This window comes from Mus pahari, chromosome 2 (assembly GCF_900095145.1).
Source record: "Mus pahari chromosome 2, PAHARI_EIJ_v1.1, whole genome shotgun sequence".
Taxonomy (NCBI): Eukaryota; Metazoa; Chordata; class Mammalia; order Rodentia; family Muridae; genus Mus; species Mus pahari.
Window position 1 is genome coordinate 35,266,923 of NC_034591.1, and position 7,369 is coordinate 35,274,291.

Genomic DNA, 7,369 nt, shown 5'->3' on the forward strand with positions numbered 1-7,369 from the left:
TATCCCACCCCCAGCATCTGCATATTTCCATTTATTCTCCTGGTCATCTGGGCTTCTTTCCTGATCACCATTCATACCTGATCCTGGCACCCTTATCCTGTTCTTCTTCCCTCTCCTGCCAGGTCCCTTTTGCCTCCCATCATCATTTTGTTCCCCCTTCTAAGTGGGACTTAATCATCCTCACTTGGACCTTCCCTCCTGTTTAATTTCATTGTGTCTGTGTGGTGTATTATAGGTATTCTGCAATTTTTGGCTAATATCCACTTATCTGTGAGTACATACCATGCATGTCCTTTTGGGTCTGGGTTACTTCACTCAGGATAATATTTTCTAGTACCATCCATTTGCCCTCCAAATCCATGATGCCCTTGTTTTTAATAGCTGAATACTATTCCATTGTGTAAATGAACCTCATTTTCTGTATCCATCTTCAGTTGAGGGATATCTGAGCTGCTTCCAGTCTCTGGCCAATATAAGGCTGCTGTGAACATAGTGGGTCACATGTCTTTGTTTTATGTTGTAGTATCTTTTGTGTACATGCCCAAGAGTCGTATAGTTGGATATTCAGGTAAAACTATTTCCAATCTTTTGAAAACCTGTCATATTGATTTCTAGAGTAGTTGAACCAGTTTGCAATACTACCATCAATGGAGAAGTGGTCCACCTTTCTCCACATCCTCACCACCATGATGTATCTTTTGAGTTTTTGATCGTATCCATTCCGATAGATGTAAGGTAGAATGTCGGGTTTTTTTTTTTTTTTTTTTTTTTTATTTTCTCCTGTGTCAATGCTTGAAAGGCTATTTTCCACTTTCTCTATTATAAGATTTAGTGTATCTGGTTTTAAGTTGAAATCAATGATCTACTTGGACTTTATCTTTGTACAAGGATTTAAATACATACGAATTTGCAGTCTTCTTTATGCAGACTGTCCACTCTCTCCCTATCTATTCTAGTACTTGAAGTTCTAACCAGAGCAATTAGATACAAAAAGAAATCAAAGGGATACAAAGAAGTCAAAATATCTTTATTTCCAGGTTATATGATAGTGTGCATAAGGGACCACCAAAATTCTACCAGAGAACTCCTACAACTGATAAAACACCTTCAGCAACATAGCTGGATATAAAATTAACTCAAAGAAAACAGTAGCCCTCCTTTATACCCACAATAAGCTGAGGGTGAAATTTAGTAAACATCACCTTTCACAATAGCCACAAATAATATAAAATATCTTGGTATATGTCTTAGTTAGGGTTTTAGTGAGGTGAACAGATGCCATGTCCAGGGAACTTTTATAAGGACAATATTTAATGGGTGCTGGCTTACAGGTTGAGAGATAATCCAGTATCATCAAGGCAGGGACATGGCAGCATCCAGGCAGGCATGATGCAGGAGGAACTGAGAGGTCTGCATCTTCATCTGCAGGCCTCTAAGAGAAGACTAACTTCCAGGCAGTTAGGACTAGAATGTAAAAGCTTACACTCACAGTGACACACCTAGTCCACAAAGGCCATACCTCTAATAGTGCTACTCCCTGGCCTAAGCATGTATAAACCATCAAAGTTTAACTCTAACCAAACAAATGGAAGAAAGAAATCAAGAAGTCCTCAGATTCTCCAGTCTACTTTCTTGTAGATTCCAGGAACTCCAGTCTAGGAATGGCACCACCCATAAGGAACTGGTTTCTCACCATTAATCACTATTTCAGAAAAACCCTGATATCATCTAGACTTTATTTAAATTGAAGCTCTCTTTTCTCTAACAACTTTAGTTTGTGTGTAATTGATGGAAAAACTAGCTAGACAACTCTCATGGTAACTTTTAGAATATAAGAGATTTAGACTTTTAAATCTCATTTAAAATTCATAATAAAATAACATTGTCCATGCTTATGTGAACACTACTAATTTTTCTCATTTAACATAGTAGAAAAAACCCTCCCATAAAAATCAAAATTACAAATAAAGATAATAGTGCTAATCAGCCATTTAATTAAAAACTAAAGTAATAGGCAGGGATGAAGCATATTAAACATCCTCACTTCAATCCCCAATAATCAAATGGTAAAATGTAGAAATGGTAGAATACAATAACTGTATTTTGATACAGGTTTAGTGTCAAAATACTCTCAGGACCCCTAGAAAACCAATTGACCACTACAGGAAACTTACTCAATAATCCATGTACATCACCAAAGATATAGAATACAACCTAAATGTGTCCAGTGTTACTTGGCTGTAACACATGTCAAAATCAGCTGAAGTCCTTGAAGTTGAAGTAGAAGGACAAAGTTATTGCCTTTTTCTGTAAGAATATCTGCTTCTAGAGAACCTAATCATGCCATTTCCCATTCTCCCTTATATCATGGATCTCTAATCAGATAATAATAAATCAGTGTGTTAGCCAAACATACACAAATACAATTTATATTTAAATACTGACTTTTTATATCTATGCTTTTCATTGTTATTCCTCCACTTATATCACAGACTTTAAAAGCCTCTTGGGCCATTGCTAGTGCATGTTAAAATTGTACATTATTGTAATATCTGCTCTTAGGTCCTCTGACCTACATCATACATTGAACTGCTATGGACATTCTAGGGAAGAAGTTAACAAGAAACTTAGCAATGGTGTAATCCCAGAGTTATACCACATGACATAAAGGAAAAAAGGATTGACAGACAAAAGACAGAGTCTATGAGATTCTAATGCTGTTGAATGTAGCTTTGTTATGTTCTCTCTGTCTTTATCTCTGTCTCTGTCTCTGTCTGTCTCTGTCTCTGTCTGTCTCTGTCTGTCTCTGTCTGTCTCTGTCTCTCTGTCTCTGTCTCTGTCTCTGTCTCTGTCTCTCTCTCTCTCTCTCTCTCTCTCTCTCTCTCATCAATGGTTTTGTATATTCCCCTGATAATGACAATATCTTTGGAGACTTTCATTCTACCACATCACCCTCTGAAGAATTTGAGTCACATTGCTACTAAAATTCTTGCTCTCTTCTCCCCTTTACCCCAACCTACACTGGAGTGTTCTGTCTTCTCATGCAAGGACTTACCAGCTCTGAATGTCATTAGAAAGATAGTACTTGACTATCTATGACATCTATATACCTCTTTAAAAAATTCCAAAATCTCTTTCCTAGACAACTATTAGTAGTGTCAGTCGTTTCTCAAGGTCCTGTTTCATTACTTCGCCTCAGTGGGCAGTTTTAGTAGATTTTTCCCAAACCTTTCACCTATGAGAGCTACCACACTGGAGGGGTACATAAACCCTTCCAATTTCTGTGTTAACATGGTTGTTAAATATAATCAGAGAAATCTTACACAATAATATAATCAAATCAATTAAATGAAAGGTTTGTATTATAAAAATGTTATTTCTTTCTAGCAATGTCATTTCCAAGATCATCATGCAAGTAGTGAGAGGAGTATGTGCAAGGTAAGAAGAGACTAATGCTACAAAATGAAAGTCCTCTACACTCCCAGGAGTTACATCTTAGCTAAAGAAAATATTGTTTCTTCAACATTGGGAATGTTATCTTTCTCTAGAGAAGATTCTTAGATAAGTAAATGTTAGTTGGTATACAAATTTAAGACCCTGCCTTCTAAAAATCCATTCAATGATAAATAACAAGTGAGCTGCATAAAATGTACCTGAACTCCCATCCAAATACTAACCAGGCCCGACCCTGCTTAGCATCCAAGATCAGACGAGATCAGGCGTGTTCAAAGCCAGGGCCAAGAAGTGGGAGTGGGTGGGTAGGGGAGCAGAGTGGGGGGAGGGTATAGGGAACTTTCAGGATAGCATTTGAAATGTAAATAAAGAAAATATCTAATAAAAAAATGTACCTGAACTGCAGATCATTTAAGTTCCCACAAAACATTTTAAAAGCACCTTGGAAAATAGTTTAACAAATTCATAGAAATACAGTACCATTATAAACATCAGTCACACTGTTTATAAATTTGGCAATACATATGTGGTCACAATCACTGACTTCTGCCAGAAAGTGTCCTTCCTCTGTACATAACTGACCATAGGAAACTTCAGTTCCTCAAATCAGTGAGTACCTTCCCTCACTTCCCATTTGAGACACACTTGGACCCTAACGATGATATATGCTCTGCTTTGATTGTTAAGTAACCCTTGTCATTACATCCATCCATTTCTCAGGTGGTCTTCAGAATTGGAGTAAAGCAAGGAGCTTTGGGATTCCCTTTTGCTAAATCAGAAAAGTAATTCATGCAGCATTATTTATATGGTAGTGTTTAGATTACTTATTATTTTTAAAAATCTATAATGTACAAGTTTGTGTAGTAGATCCAACATTTTATAAAAGATCAATTTTAAGGGAATTAAATGATAACTAAGGACCACTACCCAGTAACGTAAGCATTTCCTGTGCCTTCCAACTTTTGTCGACTCCCTGTCGACTCCATTATAGTCCTCAATTTCTCATTCTAAATCTGTCATGCTTTGGGCTTAGATTCTCAACTTAGTACATAATTTATATTTCTTTCTAAAAATACTTCTGGCACATGTATATGACTAATGTATATTTATAAATTCAACTCAGTAACTGTATTACGCAGATCCTTTGTCATTAGTTCTTTCAGTATTCTTCATCTGTCAAGAGAGAAGACGTTTTTTAACCTCTCTCCAAGTGATCATCATCCTGTAACTTACTCTGTATTTCCTTGTAACGATTTTAATTGCTTCATCTTAATTATAAGAAATAATTGCTTTCTTTATGACATTTCAGACATGCATGTAAGGTTCCTGGTCATATTCATTCCTTAACTTATTTTTTTTTTCCTTCGATACACTGACCCCTTCATTTTCCTGAATAGTTAGTTCCCCTTTCCCATTCTATATTCATGTTATTTTTATATAACTATTAAATGCCACCTATGGGGGAAAATGTGTTGTCCTAGTTACCATTCTATTGCTGGGAAGTGACACTATGTACAAGGAAATTTATGAAAGGAACCCTTAGTTGGGGACTTACCTATCCTTTCAGAGGATCAGTTTGCAACCGTGCTACTGGGTAAAAGGGCATCAGTTAGGCAGGAATGGTGCTGGAGCAGTAGCTGACATTTGACATCTGACCCTCAAGCAGGAGGAAGAAAGCCAGACTGGGCCTCCCTGAAAGCCTGTCCCAAGTGAAATATCTCTTCCAAAAAGGTCACACCTCCTGATGCTACCTAAACATTGCACAAACTGGGAAACAAATATTCAAAATTTATGGGTCTGGGAGTGGGTATTCTCAGTCAAACCATCACACATGTAATATTTGTTCTTTTGATCCTAGACCATTTATTTTACATGCAATATGGTTTTGTTTTTATTAATTCTTAAGAATTGTATACAATGTATTTTTATTCTATTCACCTCCAGTTCTTCTCTTTAATCATTTCCAGATACATACCCACCTCAGTTCCCTTGCCAACTTGTCTTTGGAGAAAAATTCTATAACCCATTGATTCTAGCATGTGCTGTCCATATACTTCTGTTTGTTGGGGCAAGAGGCAACCATTGGAGCACAGTGGACCTACTAACAGCCATGTCCTTAAATAAAACTATCTCTTTGCCCTGTAGAAGCTGTAAACTTTCAATAGCTTCTCAGCTACAGTTAAAGGCTAGTAACACCCTCTCCCCACTTAATGCTAGAGTGTTGATTGTCTTGGTCCTGTATAAGTCTTGTGTAGACAAGCACAACTCTTGTGAGTCGTGCTGAAAATTTAGATTTGGATATTTAATTTGGAGTACCTCTAGACTTCCAGGGAACCAGCAAGGAGACCTTATGGAAAATGAAAGAATCATCTTAATGGAGGAAAAGACACAGGTGACATGAAGGTGGAAAGATAAATAATGGGGAGGAAGGTTAAAGTAGGGATAGAAGTGGCATAATTAGTTCCTTTTATTGACAAATGAAATACCACTTTTCTTCATTCATTCACCTACTAATGATAACCTTAGGCTGATGCCACAACATGGCTATGTCAAAATAAACATGAGCATGACAGCAGGAGTCAGTGGTTAGCTGACTGTGATCATTGAGGGCAAGGATTCGAATGGGAGTATAGCCGTATCTTATGGAAATTCTGCTTTTACTCTTGATTCTGATTGCCATAAAGACTGGATTAATTGACAGTCACACCGAATTGTCCTTCTGAGGACTCTCTTTTGAATTCATTGGAACACTTACTAATATAATGACTTATTTTCTTCATGTTTGTTTTAAGTCTTCTTACAAACCAGTCAGGTAAACAGTTGGCATCAATTTCCTCCTGTTCTTTCTTCTGCTGATTGTATGCTTTGCTGTTAAACTTTTCAATTTTTTACAAACCCATTTGTCAGTAGATCAATGTCTTGAGCCACTGGGTACCACAAGTTTGGTGTTTATTGTTTTCTGGTTTATTTATTTATTTATTTATTTATTTATTTATTTATTTATTTAGTTATGACTGTTCCTCATCCCATACCTCTTTGCTACCCCCTGTCTCCACAAGGATATCCCCACATCCCACCCTCACCCAACCAGACCTCTAAACTACCTGTCGACCCAAGTCTCTTGAGAGTTGGTACATCTTCTCTGATTGAACCCAGACCTGGCAGTCCTCTGCTGTATATGTGTTGGGGGCCTCATATCACCTGGTGTATGCTGCCTAGTTGGTGGTCCAGTGTTTGAGAGATCTCTGGGAGCCAGGTTGAGACTGCTGGTCCTCCTACAGGGTCGCCTTCCTCCTCAGCTTCTTCTGCTTCAACCTAATTCAACCACAAGGGTCAGCCGCTTCTCTTCATTGGTTGGGTAGAAATATCTGTATCTGATTCTTTCAGCTGCTTGTTTGGTCTTCCTAAATGAGGTCATGATAGGTCCCTTTTTGTAAGTGTTCCATAGCCTCACTAATAGTGTCAGGACTTGGGACCTCCCCTTGAGCTGAATTCCACTTTGGGCCTGTCCCTGTTCCTCCCTTTCCTCAGGTTCTTCTTCATTTCCATCCCTAGAGTTCTTTCAGATAGGAACAATTATGGCTCAGAATTTTGACTGTAGGATGTCAGTATGCTCCCTCACTTGATGTCCTGTCTTCCTGCTGGAGGAGGGCTCTATAAGTTCCCTCTCCCTACTGTTGGGCATTTCATCTAAGGTCCCTCCCTTTGATTCCTGTGAGTCTCTCACCTCCTAGGCCTCTGGTGCATTCTGGAGGGTTCCCCCAACCTCCTACCTCCATAGGTTGCCTGTTTCCATTCTTTCTGCTGGCCCTCAGGGCCTTAGTCCTTTTCCCTCACCCAATATCAGATCAGGTTCCCCTCTCCTCCTCTCCCTCCCCCAACCCTGTCAACTTTCTTTCCCAGGTCCCTTCCTCCC